A 15506-nucleotide genomic window follows, 5' to 3' on the forward strand; every position below is an offset into this window, starting at 1 on the left:
GATATCCAACTCCTTCCCATTCCAACCTGAGACCCTTCCTATAGCATGAGATGGGATATCTCAATGCTTCTAATACCAAACCTGAGACTCTTCCTTTAACATGAGATGGGATATCCAACTCCTTCCCATTCCAATCCTGAGACCCTTCCGATAGCAGAGATGTGATATCTCAATGCTTATACCAAACCTGAGACCCTTCCTATGGCCTGAGATGTGATATCCAACTGCTTCCCATTCCAATCCTGAGACCCTTCCTATAGCATGAGATGTGATATCTCAATGCTTATACCAAATCTGAGACCCTTCCTATAGCATGAGATGTGATATCCAACTCCTTCCCATTCCAATCCTGAGACCCTTCCTATAGCATGAGATGTGATGTCTCAATGCTTCTAATACCAAACCTGAGATCCTTCCTATAACATGAGATGTGATTTCCAAATCCTTCCCCTTCCAAACCTGAGACCCTCCCTTTAGCATGAGATGTGATATCCAACTCCTTCCCATTCCAATCCTGAGACCCTGCCTATAGCATGAGATGTGATATCCAACTCCTTCCCATTCCAATCCTGAGACCCTTCCTATAGCACGAGATGTGATATCTCAATGCTTATACCAAACCTGAGACCCTTCCTATAGCATGAGATGTGATATCCAACTCCTTCCCATTCCAATCCTGAGACCCTGCCTATAGCATGAGATGTGATATCCAACTCCTTCCCATTCCAATCCTGAGACCCTTCCTATAGCCTGAGATGTGATATCTCAATGCCTCTAATACCAAACCTGAGATCCTTCCTCTAACATGAAATGTGATATCCAACTCCTTCCCTTTCCAAACCTGAGAGCGTATCTATAGCATGAGATGTGATATCCAAGTACTTCCCATTCCAATCTTGAGACACTTCCGATAGCAGAGATGTGATATCTCAATGCTTATACCAAACCTGAGACCCTTCCTATAACATGAGATGTGATATCCAACTCCTTCCCGTTCCAAACCTGAGACCCTTCCTTTAGCATGAGATGTGATATCTCAATGCTTCTAATACCAAACCTGAGACCAGTCCTATAACATGAGATTGGATATCCAACTCCTTCCCCTTCCAAACCTGAGACCCTTCCTATAGCATGAGATGTGATATCCAACTTCTTCCCATTCCAATCCTGAGACCCTTCCTATAACATGAGATGTGATGTCTCAATGCTTCTAATACCAAACCTGAGACCCTTCCTATAACATGAGATGTGATATCCAACTCCTTCCCATTCCAACCTGAGACCCTTCCTAAAGCTTGAGATGTGATATCCAACTCCTTCCCATTCCAATCCTGAGACCCTTCCTATAACATGAAATGTGATATCCAACTCCTTCCCATTCCAACCTGAGACCCTTCCTATAGCATGAGATGTGATATCCCAATGCTTCTACCAAACCTGAGAACCATACTATGGCATGAGATGTGATATCAAACTCCTTCCCATTCCAATCCTGAGACTCTTCCTATAGCTTGAGATGTGATATCCAAATCCTTCCCATTCCAATTCTGAGACCCTTCCTATACCATGAGACTTGATATCTCAATGCTTCTAATGCCAAACCTGAGACCCGTCCTATTACATGAGATGTGATATCCAAATCTTTCCCCTTCCAAACCTTAGACCCTTCCTTTATCATGAGATGTGATATCCAACTCCTTCCCATTCCAATCCTGAGACCCTTCCGATATCATGAGATTTGTTATCTCAATGCTTCTAATATCAAAATTGAGACCCGTCCTATAACATGAGATGTGATATCCAAATCTTTCCCCTTCCAAACCTTAGACCCTTCCTTTATCATGAGATGGGATATCCAACTCCTTTCCATTCCAATCCTGAGACCCTTCCGATAGCAGAGATGTGATATCTCAATGCTTATACCAATCCTGAGACCCTTCCTATGGCCTGAGATGTCATATACAACTCCTTCCCAATCCAATCCTGAGACCCTTCCTATATCATGAGATGTGATATCTCAATGCTTATACCAAATCTGAGACCCTTCCTATAGCATGAGATGTGATATCCAACTCCTTCAAATTCCAATCCTGAGACCCTTCCTATAGCATGAGATGTGATGTCTCAATGCTTCTAATACCAAACCTGAGATCCTTCCTATAACATGAGATGTGATATCCAACTCCTTCCCATTCCAATCCTGAGACCCTTCCTATAGCATGAGATGTGATGTCTCAATGCTTCTAATACCAAACCTGAGAACCTTCCTACAGCATGCGATGTGATATCTCAATGCTTCTAATACCAAATCTGAGACCAGTCCTATAACATGAGATTGGATATCCAACTCCTTCCCCTTCCAAACCTGAGACCCTTCCTATAGCATGAGATGTGATATCCAACTTCTTCCCATTCCAATCCTGAGACCCTTCCTATAACATGAGATGTGATGTCTCAATGCTTCTAATACCAAACCTGAGATCTTTCCTATAACATGAGATGTAATATCCAACTCCTTCCCATTCCAATCCTGAGACCCTTCCTATAGCATGAGATGTGATATCCAACTTCTTCCCATTCCAATCCTGAGACCCTTCCTATAACATGAGATGTGATGTCTCAATGCTTCTAATACCAAACCTGAGACCCTTCCTATAACATGAGATGTGATATCCAACTCCTTCACGTTTCAAACCTGAGACCCTTCCTATAGCATATGTGATATCCAACTCCTTCCCATTCCAAACATGAGACCCTTTCTATAGCAAGAATGTAATATCCAACTCCTTCTAATTCCAATCCTGAGACCATTCCTAGAGCATGAGATGTGATATCTCAATGCTTGTAATACCAAACCTGAGATCCTTCCTATGACATGAGATGTGATATCCAATTCCTCCCCATTCCAAACCTGAGAACCTTCCTACAGCATGCGATGTGATATCTCAATGCTTCTAATACCAAACCTGAGACCAGTCCTATAACATGAGATTGGATATCCAACTCCTTCCCCTTCCAAACCTGAGACCCTTCCTATAGCATGAGATGTGATATCCAACTTCTTCCCATTCCAATCCTGAGACCCTTCCTATAACATGAGATGTGATGTCTCAATGCTTCTAATACCAAACCTGAGATCTTTCCTATAACATGAGATGTGATATCCAACTCCTTCCCATTCCAATCCTGAGACCCTTCCTATAGCATGAGATGTGCTATCTCAATGCTTATACCAAACCTGAGACCCTTCCTAAAGCTTGAGATGTGATATCCAACTCCTTCCCATTCCAATCCTGAGACCCTTCCTATAACATGAAATGTGATATCCAACTCCTTCCCATTCCAACCTGAGACCCTTCCTATAGCATGAGATGTGATATCCCAATGCTTCTACCAAACCTGAGAACCATACTATGGCATGAGATGTGATATCAAACTCCTTCCCATTCCAATCCTGAGACTCTTCCTATAGCTTGAGATGTGATATCCAAATCCTTCCCATTCCAATTCTGAGACCCTTCCTATACCATGAGACTTGATATCTCAATGCTTCTAATGCCAAACCTGAGACCCGTCCTATTACATGAGATGTGATATCCAAATCTTTCCCCTTCCAAACCTTAGACCCTTCCTTTATCATGAGATGTGATATCCAACTCCTTCCCATTCCAATCCTGAGACCCTTCCGATATCATGAGATTTGTTATCTCAATGCTTCTAATATCAAAATTGAGACCCGTCCTATAACATGAGATGTGATATCCAAATCTTTCCCCTTCCAAACCTTAGACCCTTCCTTTATCATGAGATGGGATATCCAACTCCTTTCCATTCCAATCCTGAGACCCTTCCGATAGCAGAGATGTGATATCTCAATGCTTATACCAATCCTGAGACCCTTCCTATGGCCTGAGATGTCATATACAACTCCTTCCCAATCCAATCCTGAGACCCTTCCTATATCATGAGATGTGATATCTCAATGCTTATACCAAATCTGAGACCCTTCCTATAGCATGAGATGTGATATCCAACTCCTTCAAATTCCAATCCTGAGACCCTTCCTATAGCATGAGATGTGATGTCTCAATGCTTCTAATACCAAACCTGAGATCCTTCCTATAACATGAGATGTGATATCCAACTCCTTCCCATTCCAATCCTGAGACCCTTCCTATAGCATGAGATGTGATGTCTCAATGCTTCTAATACCAAACCTGAGAACCTTCCTACAGCATGCGATGTGATATCTCAATGCTTCTAATACCAAATCTGAGACCAGTCCTATAACATGAGATTGGATATCCAACTCCTTCCCCTTCCAAACCTGAGACCCTTCCTATAGCATGAGATGTGATATCCAACTTCTTCCCATTCCAATCCTGAGACCCTTCCTATAACATGAGATGTGATGTCTCAATGCTTCTAATACCAAACCTGAGATCTTTCCTATAACATGAGATGTAATATCCAACTCCTTCCCATTCCAATCCTGAGACCCTTCCTCTAGCATGAGATGTGCTATCGCAATGCGTATACCAAACCTGAGACCCTCCCTTTAGCATGAGATGTGATATCCAACTCCTTCCCATTCCAATCCTGAGACCCTTCTGATAGCATGAGATGTGATATTTCAGTGCCTCTAATACCAAACCTGAGATCCTACCTCTAACATGAAATGTGATATCCATCTCCTTCCCTTTCCAAACCTGAGACCCTGCTTACAGCATGAGATGTGATATCCAAGTCCTTCCCATTACAATCCTGAGACCCTTCCTATAGCATGTGATGTGATATCTCAATGCTTATACCAAACCTGAGACCCTTCCTATGGCATGAGATGTCATATACAACTCCTTCCCATTCCAATCCTGAGACCCTTCCTATAGCATGAGATGTGATATCTCAATGCTTATACCAAACCTGAGACCCTTCCTATAGCATGAGATGTGATATCCAACTTCTTCCCATTCCAATCCTGAGACCCTTCCTATAACATGAGATGTGATGTCTCAATGCTTCTAATACCAAACCTGAGATCTTTCCTATAACATGAGATGTGATATCCAACTCCTTCCCATTCCAATCCTGAGACCCTTCCTATAGCATGAGATGTGATATCACAATGCTTATACCAAACCTGAGACCGTTCCTATAGCTTGAGATGTGATATCCAACTCCTTCCCATTCCAATCCTGAGACCCTTCCTATAGCATGAGATGTGATATCTCAAGGCCTCTAATACCAAACCTGAGATCGTTCCTCTAACATGAAATGTGATATCCAACTCCTTCCCCTTCCAAACCTGAGAGCCTTCCTATAGCATGAGATATGATAGCCAAGTCCTTCCAATTCCAATCCTGAGACCCTTCCTATAACATGAAATGTGATATCCAACTCCTTCCCATTCCAACCTGAGACCCTTCCTATAGCATGAGATGGGATATCTCAATGCTTCTAATACCAAACCTGAGACTCTTCCTATAACATGAGATGGGATATCCAACTCCTTCCCATTCCAATCCTGAGACCCTTCCGATAGCAGAGATGTGATATCTCAATGCTTATACCAAACCTGAGACCCTCCCTTTAGCATGAGATGTGATATCCAACTCCTTCCCATTCCAATCCTGAGACCCTTCCTATAGCATGAGATGTGATGTCTCAATGCTTCTAATACCAAACCTGAGATCCTTCCTATAACATGAGATGTGATATCCAACTCCTTCCCATTCCAATCCTGAGACCCTTCCTATAGCATGAGATGTGATGTCTCAATGCTTCTAATACCAAACCTGAGAACCTTCCTACAGCATGCGATGTGATATCTCAATGCTTCTAATACCAAACCTGAGACCCGTCCTATAACATGAGTTTGGATATCCAACTCCTTCCCCTTCCAAACCTGAGACCCTTCCTATAGCATGAGATGTGATATCCAACTTCTTCCCATTCCAATCCTGAGACCCTTCCTATAACATGAGATGTGATGTCTCAATGCTTCTAATACCAAACCTGAGATCTTTCCTATAACATGAGATGTAATATCCAACTCCTTCCCATTCCAATCCTGAGACCCTTCCTATAGCATGAGATGTGCTATCGCAATGCTTATACCAAACCTGAGACACTTCCTAAAGCTTGAGATGTGATATCCAACTCCTTCCCATTCCAATCCTGAGACCCTTCCTATAGCATGATATGTGATATCTCAATGCCTCTAATACCAAACCTGAGATCCTTCCTCTAACATGAAATGTGATATCGAACTCCTTCCCTTTCCAAACCTGAGAGCCTACCTATAGCATGAGATGTGATATCCAAGTCCTTCCCATTCCAATCCTTAGACCCTTCCTACAGCATGCAATATGATATCTCAATGATTCTAATAACAAACCTGAGACTCGTCCTATAACATGAGATGGGATATCCAACACCTTCCCATTCCAATCCTGAGACACTTCCGATAGCAGAGATGTGATATCTCAATGCTTATAACAAACCTGAGACCCTTCCTATAACATGAGATGTGATGTCTCAATGCTTCTAATACCAAACCTGAGATCTTTCCTATAACATGAGATGTAATATCCAACTCCTTCCCATTCCAATCCTGAGACCCTTCCTATAGCATGAGATGTGATATCTCAATGCGTATACCAAACCTGAGGCCCTTCCTATAGCTTGAGATGTGATATCCAACTCCTTCCCATTCCAATCCTGAGACCCTTCCTATAGCATGAGATGTGATATCTCAAGGCCTCTAATACCAAACCTGAGATCCTTCCTCTAACATGAAATGTGATATCCAACTCCTTCCCCTTCCAAACCTGAGAGCCTTCCTATAGCATGAGATATGATATCCAAGTCCTTCCCATCCAATCCTGAGACCCTTCCTATAACATGAAATGTGATATCCAACTCCTTCCCATTCCAACCTGAGACCCTTACTATAGCATGAGATGGGATATCCAACTCCTTCCAAATCCAATACTGATACCCTTCCGATAGCATGAGATGTGATATCCCAATGCTTCTACCAAACCTGAGACCCATACTATGGCATGAGATGTGATATCAAACCCCTTCCCATTCCAATCCTGAGACCCTACCTATAGCTTGAGATGTGATATCCAACTCCTTCCCATTCCAATTCTGAGACCCTTCCTATACCATGAGACTTGATATCTCAATGCTTCTAATATCAAACTTGAGACCCTCCCTATAGCATGAGATGTGACATCCAAGTCCTCCCCATTCCAATCCTGAGACTCTTCCTATAGCATGAGATGTGATATCTCAATGCTTCTAATACCAAACCTGAGACCCTTCCTATAACATGAGATGGGATATCCAACTCCTTCCCATTCCAATCCTGAGACCCTTCCGATAGCAGAGATGTGATATCTCAATGCTTATACCAAACCTGAGACCCTTCCTATGGCCTGATTTGTCATATACAACTCCTTCCCATTCCAATCCTGAGACCCTTCCTATAGCATGAGATGTGATATCTCAATGCTTATACCAAATCCGAGACCGTTCCTATAGCATGAGATGTGATATCCAACTCCTTCCCATTCCAATCCTGAGACCCTTCCTATAGCATGAGATGTGATGTCTCAATGCTTCTAATACCAAACCTGAGATCCTTCCTATAACATGAGATGTGATATCCAACCCCTTCCCATTCCAATCCTGAGACCCTTATGACAGCATGAGATGTGATATCTCAATGCCTCTAATACCAAACCTGAGATACTTCTGATAGCATGAGATGTGATATCTCAATGCTTCTAGTACCAAACCTGAGATCCTTCCTATAACATCAGATGTGATTTCCAAATCCTTCCACTTCCAAACCTGAGACCCTCCCTTTAGCATGAGATGTGATATCCAACTACTTCCCATTCCAATCCTGAGACCCTTCTGATAGCATGAGATGTGATATTTCAATGCCTCTAATACCAAACCTGAGATCCTACCTCTAACATGAAATGTGATATCCATCTCCTTCCCTTTCCAAACCTGAGACCCTGCCTATAGCATGAGATGTGATATCAAAAGTCCTTCCCATTCCAATCCTGACACCCTTCCTATAGCATGTGATGTGATATCTCAATGCTTATACCAAACCTGAGACCCTTCCTATGGCATGAGATGTCATATACAACTCCTTCCCATTCCAATCCTGAGACCATTCCTATAGCATGAGATGTGATATCTCAATGCTTATACCAAACCTGAGACCCTTCCTATAGCATGAGATGTGATATCCAACTTCTTCCCATTCCAATCCTGAGACTCTTCCTATAACATGAGATGTGATGTCTCAATGCTTCTAATACCAAACCTGAGACCCTTCCTATAACATGAGATGGGATATCCAACTCCTTCCCATTCCAATCCTGAGACCCTTCCGATAGTAGAGATGTGATATCTCAATGCTTATACCAAACCTGAGACCCTTCCTATGGCCTGAGATGTCATATACAACTCCTTCCCATTCCAATCCTGAGACCGTTCCTATAGCATGAGATGTGATATCTCAATGCTTATACCAAATCTGAGACCCTTCCTATAGCATGAGATGTGATATCCAACTCCTTCCCATTCCAATCCTGAGACCCTTCCTATAGCATGAGATGCGATGTCTCAATGCTTCTAATACCAAACCTGAGATCCTTCCTATAACATGAGATGTGATATCCAACTCCTTCCCATTCCAATCCTGAGACCCTTATGATAGCATGAGATGTGATATCTCAATGCCTCTAATACCAAACCTGAGATACTTCCGATAGCATGAGATGTGATATCTCAATGCTTCTAATACCAAACCTGAGATCCTTCCTATAACATGAGATGTGATTTCCAAATCCTTCCCCTTCCAAACCTGAGACCCTCCCTTTAGCATGAGATGTGATATCCAACTCCTTCCCATTCAAATCCTGAGACCCTTCTGATAGCATGAGATGTGATATTTCAGTGCCTCTAATACCAAACCTGAGATCCTACCTCTAACATGAAATGTGATATCCATCTCCTTCCCTTTCCAAACCTGAGACCCTGCTTATAGCATGAGATGTGATATCCAAGTCCTTCCCATTGCAATCCTGAGACCCTTCCTATAGCATGTGATGTGATATCTCAATGCTTATACCAAACCTGAGACCCTTCCTATGGCATGAGATGTCATATACAACTCCTTCCCATTCCAATCCTGAGACCCTTCCTATAGCATGAGATGTGATATCTCAATGCTTATACCAAACCTGAGACCCTTCCTATAACATGAGATGTGATATCCAACTTCTTCCCATTCCAATCCTGAGACCCTTCCTATAGCATGAGATGTGATATCACAATGCTTATACCAAACCTGAGACCGTTCCTATAGCTTGAGATGTGATATCCAACTCCTTCCCATTCCAATCCTGAGACCCTTCCTATAGCATGAGATGTGATATCTCAAGGCCTCTAATACCAAACCTGAGATCGTTCCTCTAACATGAAATGTGATATCCAACTCCTTCCCCTTCCAAACCTGAGAGCCTTCCTATAGCATGAGATATGATAGCCAAGTCCTTCCAATTCCAATCCTGAGACCCTTCCTATAACATGAAATGTGATATCCAACTCCTTCCCATTCCAACCTGAGACCCTACCTATAGCATGAGATGGGATATCTCAATGCTTCTAATACCAAACCTGAGACTCTTCCTATAACATGAGATGGGATATCCAACTCCTTCCCATTCCAATCCTGAGACCCTTCCGATAGCAGAGATGTGATATCTCAATGCTTATACCAAACCTGAGACCCTTCCTATGGCCTGAGATGTGATATCCAACTGCTTCCCATTCCAATCCTGAGACCCTTCCTATAGCATGAGATGTGATATCTCAATGCTTATACCAAATATGAGACCCTTCCTATAGCATGAGATGTGATATCCAACTTCTTCCCATTCCAATCCTGAGACCCTTCCTATAACATGAGATGTGATGTCTCAATGCTTCTAATACCAAACCTGAGATCTTTCCTATAACATGAGATGTGATATCCAACTCCTTCCCATTCCAATCCTGAGACCCTTCCTATAGCATGAGATGTGATATCTCAATGCTTATACCAAACCTGAGACCCTTCCTAAGGCCTGAGATGTCATATACAACTCCTTCCCATTCCAATCCTGAGACCCTTCCTATAGCATGAGATGTGATATCTCAATGCTTATACCAAACCTGAGACCCTTCCTAAGGCCTGAGATGTGATATCCAACTGCTTCCCATTCAAATCCTGAGACCCTTCCTATAGCATGAGATGTGATATCTCAATGCTTATACCAAATCTGAGACCCTTCCTATAGCATGAGATGTGATATCCAACTCCTTCCCATTCCAATCCTGAGACCCTTCCTATAGCATGAGATGTGATGTCTCAATGCTTCTAATACCAAACCTGAGATCCTTCCTATAACATGAGATGTGATTTCCAAATCCTTCCCCTTCCAAACCTGAGACCCTCCCTTTAGCATGAGATGTGATATCCAACTCCTTCCCATTCCAATCCTGAGACCCTTCTGATAGCATGAGATGTGATATCTCAATGCCTCTAATACCAAACCTGAGATCCTACCTCTAACATGAAATGTGATATCCATCTCCTTCCCTTTCCAAACCTGAGACCCTGTCTATAGCATGAGATGTCATATACAACTCCTTCCCATTCCAATCCTGAGACCCTTCCTATAGCACGAGATGTGATATCTCAATGCTTATACCAAACCTGAGACCCTTCCTATAGCATGAGATGTGATATCCAACTCCTTCCCATTCCAATCCTGAGACCCTTCCTATAGCCTGAGATGTGATATCTCAATGCCTCTAATACCAAACCTGAGATCCTTCCTCTAACATGAAATGTGATATCCAACTCCTTCCCTTTCCAAACCTGAGAGCCTATCTATAGCATGAGATGTGATATCCAAGTCCTTCCCATTCCAATCTTGAGACACTTCCGATAGCAGAGATGTGATATCTCAATGCTTATACCAAACCTGAGACCCTTCCTATACCATGAGATGTGATATCCAACTCCTTCCCGTTCCAAACCTGAGAACCTTCCTTTAGCATGAGATGTGATATCTCAATGCTTCTTATACCAAACCTGAGACCAGTCCTATAACATGAGATTGGATATCCAACTCCTTCCCCTTCCAAACCTGAGACCCTTCCTATAGCATGAGATGTGATATCCAACTTCTTCCCATTCCAATCCTGAGACCCTTCCTATAACATGAGATGTGATGTCTCAATGCTTCTAATACCAAACCTGAGACCCTTCCTATAACATGAGATGTGATATCCAACTCCTTCCCGTTTCAAACCTGAGACCCTTCCTATAGCATATGTGATATCCAACTCCTTCCCATTCCAAACATGAGACCCTTCCTATAGCAAGAATGTAATATCCAACTCCTTCCCATTCCAATCCTGAGACCCTTCCTATAGCATGAGATGTGATATCTCAATGCTTATACCAAATATGAGACCCTTCCTATAGCATGAGATGTGATATCCAACTTCTTCCCATTCCAATCCTGAGACCCTTCCTATAACATGAGATGTGATGTCTCAATGCTTCTAATACCAAACCTGAGAACCTTCCTACAGCATGCGATGTGATATCTCAATGCTTCTAATACCAAACCTGAGACCAGTCCTATAACATGAGATTGGATATCCAACTCCTTCCCCTTCCAAACCTGAGACCCTTCCTATAGCATGAGATGTGATATCCAACTTCTTCCCATTCCAATCCTGAGACCCTTCCTATAACATGAGATGTGATGTCTCAATGCTTCTAATACCAAACCTGAGATCTTTCCTATAACATGAGATGTAATATCCAACTCCTTCCCATTCCAATCCTGAGACCCTTCCTATAGCATGAGATGTGCTATCGCAATGCTTATACCAAACCTGAGACCCTTCCTAAAGCTTGAGATGTCATATCCAACTCCTTCCCATTCCAATCCTGAGACCCTTCCTATAGCATGATATGTGATATCTCAATGCCTCTAATACCAAACCTGAGATCCTTCCTCTAACATGAAATGTGATATCGAACTCCTTCCCTTTCCAAACCTGAGAGCCTACCTATAGCATGAGATGTGATATCCAAGTCCTTCCCATTCCAATCCTTAGACCCTTCCTACAGCATGCAATATGATATCTCAATGATTCTAATAACAAACCTGAGACTCGTCCTATAACATGAGATGGGATATCCAACACCTTCCCATTCCAATCCTGAGACACTTCCGATAGCAGAGATGCGATATCTCAATGCTTATAACAAACCTGAGACCCTTCCTATAACATGAGATGTGATATCCAACTCCTTCCCTTTTCAAACCTGAGACCCTTCCTATAGCATATGTGATATCCAACTCCTTCCCATTCCAAACATGAGACCCTTCCTATAGCAAGAATGTAATATCCAACTCCTTCCCATTCCAATCCTGAGACCATTCCTATAGCATGAGATGTGATATCTCAATGCTTCTAATACCAAAACTGAGATCCTTCCTATGACATGAGATGTGATATCCAATTCTTCCCCATTCCAAACCTGAGAACCTTCCTACAGCATGCGATGTGATATCTCAATGCTTCTAATACCAAACCTGAGACCAGTCCTATAACATGAGATTGGATATCCAACTCCTTCCCCTTCCAAACCTGAGACCCTTCCTATAGCATGAGATGTGATATCCAACTTCTTCCCATTCCAATCCTGAGACCCTTCCTATAACATGAGATGTGATGTCTCAATGCTTCTAATACCACACCTGAGATCTTTCCTATAACATGAGATGTGATATCCAACTCCTTCCCATTCCAATCCTGAGACCCTTCCTATAGCATGAGATGTGCTATCTCAATGCTTATACCAAACCTGAGACCCTTCCTAAAGCTTGAGATGTGATATCCAACTCTTTCCCATTCCAATCCTGAGACCCTTCCTATAACATGAAATGTGATATCCAACTCCTTCCCATTCCAACCTGAGACCCTTCCTATAGCATGAGATGGGATATCCAACTCCTTCCAAATCCAATACTGATACCCTTCCAATAGCATGAGATGTGATATCCCAATGCTTCTACCAAACCTGAGAACCATACTATGGCATGAGATGTGATATCAAACTCCTTCCCATTCCAATCCTGAGACTCTTCCTATAGCTTGAGATGTGATTTCCGAAATCCTTCCCATTCCAATTCTGAGACCCTTCCTATACCATGAGACTTGATATCTCAATGCTTCTAATACCAAACCTGAGACCCGTCCTATAACATGAGATGTGATATCCAAATCTTTCCCCTTCCAAACCTTAGACCCTTCCTTTATCATGAGATGTGATATCCAACTCCTTCCCATTCCAATCCTGAGACCCTTCCGATATCATGAGATTTGTTATCTCAATGCTTCTAATATCAAAATCCTTCCCATTCCAATTCTGAGACCCTTCCTATACCATGAGACTTGATATCTCAATGCTTCTAATACCAAACCTGAGACCCGTCCTATAACATGAGATGTGATATCCAAATCTTTCCCCTTCCAAACCTTAGACCCTTCCTTTATCATGAGATGTGATATCCAACTCCTTCCCATTCCAATCCTGAGACCCTTCCGATATCATGAGATTTGTTATCTCAATGCTTCTAATATCAAAATTGAGACCCGTCCTATAACATGAGATGTGATATCCAAATCTTTCCCCTTCCAAACCTTAGACCCTTCTTTTATCATGAGATGGGATATCCAACTCCTTCCCATTCCAATCCTGAGACCCTTCCGATAGCAGAGATGTGATATCTCAATGCTTATACCAATCCTGAGAACCTTCCTATGGCCTGAGATGTCATATACAACTCCTTCCGAATCCAATCCTGAGACCCTTCCTATAGCATGAGATGTGATATCTCAATGCTTATACCAAATCTGAGACCCTTCCTATAGCATGAGATGTGATATCCAACTCCTTCCCATTCCAATCCTGAGACCCTTCCTATAGCATGAGATGTGATGTCTCAATGCTTCTAATACCAAACCTGAGATCCTTCCTATAACATGAGATGTGATATCCAACTCCTTCCCATTCCAATCCTGAGACCCATCCTATAGCATGAGATGTGATGTCTCAATGCTTCTAATACCAAACCTGAGAACCTTCCTACAGCATGCGATGTGATATCTCAATGCTTCTAATACCAAACCTGAGACCAGTCCTATAACATGAGATTGGATATCCAACTCCTTCCCCTTCCAAACCTGAGACCCTTCCTATAGCATGAGATGTGATATCCAACTTCTTCCCATTCCAATCCTGAGACCGTTCCTATAACATGAGATGTGATGTCTCAATGCTTCTAATACCAAACCTGAGAAACTTCCTATAACATGAGATGGAATATCCAACTCCTTCCCATTCCAATCCTGAGACCCTTCCTATAGCATGAGATGTGCTATCTCAATGCTTATACCAAACCTGAGACCCTTCCTAAAGCTTGAGATGTGATATCCAACTCCTTCCCATTCCAATCCTGAGACCCTTCCTATAGCATGATATGTGATATCCCAAGGCCTCTAATACCAAACCTGAGATCCTTCCTCTAACATGAAATGTGATATCCAACTCCTTCCCCTTCCAAACCTGAGAGCCTTCCTATAGCATGAGATATGATATCCAAGTCCTTCCCATTCCAATCCTGTGACCCTTCCTATAACATGAAATGTGATATCCAACTCCTTCCCATTCCAACCTGAGACCCTTCCTATAGCATGAGATGGGATATCCAACTCCTTCCAAATCCAATACTGATACCCTTCCAATAGCATGAGATGTGATATCCCAATGCTTCTACCAAACCTGAGACCCATACTATGGCATGAGATGTGATATCAAACTCCTTCCCATTCCAATCTTGAGACTCTTCCTATAGCTTGAGATGTGATATCCAACTCCCTCCCATTCCAATTCTGAGACCGTTCCTATGCCATGAGACTTGATATCTCAATGCTTCTAATACCAAACCTGAGACCCGTCCTATAACATGAGATGTGATATCCAAATCTTTCCCCTTCCAAACCTTAGACCCTTCCTTTATCATGAGATGTGATATCCAACTCCTTCCCATTCCAATCGTGAGACCCTTCCGATATCATGAGATTTGTTATCTCAATGCTTCTAATATCAAACTTGAGACCCTCCCTATAGCAAGAGATGTGACATCCAAGTCCTCCCCATTCCAATCCTGAGACCCTTCCTATAGCATGAGATGTGATATCCAACTCCTTCCCATTCCAACCTGAGACCCTTCCAATAGCATGAGATGGGATATCCAACTTCTTCCAAATCCAATACTGATACCCTTCCGATAGCATGAGATGGGATATCCAACTTCTTCCAAATCCAATACTGATACCCT

The sequence above is a fragment of the Ambystoma mexicanum genome, unplaced genomic scaffold (genome assembly GCF_040938575.1).
Source record: "Ambystoma mexicanum isolate Mex_15411 unplaced genomic scaffold, UKY_AmexF1_1 Mex_scaf3, whole genome shotgun sequence".
Lineage (NCBI taxonomy): Eukaryota > Metazoa > Chordata > Amphibia > Caudata > Ambystomatidae > Ambystoma > Ambystoma mexicanum.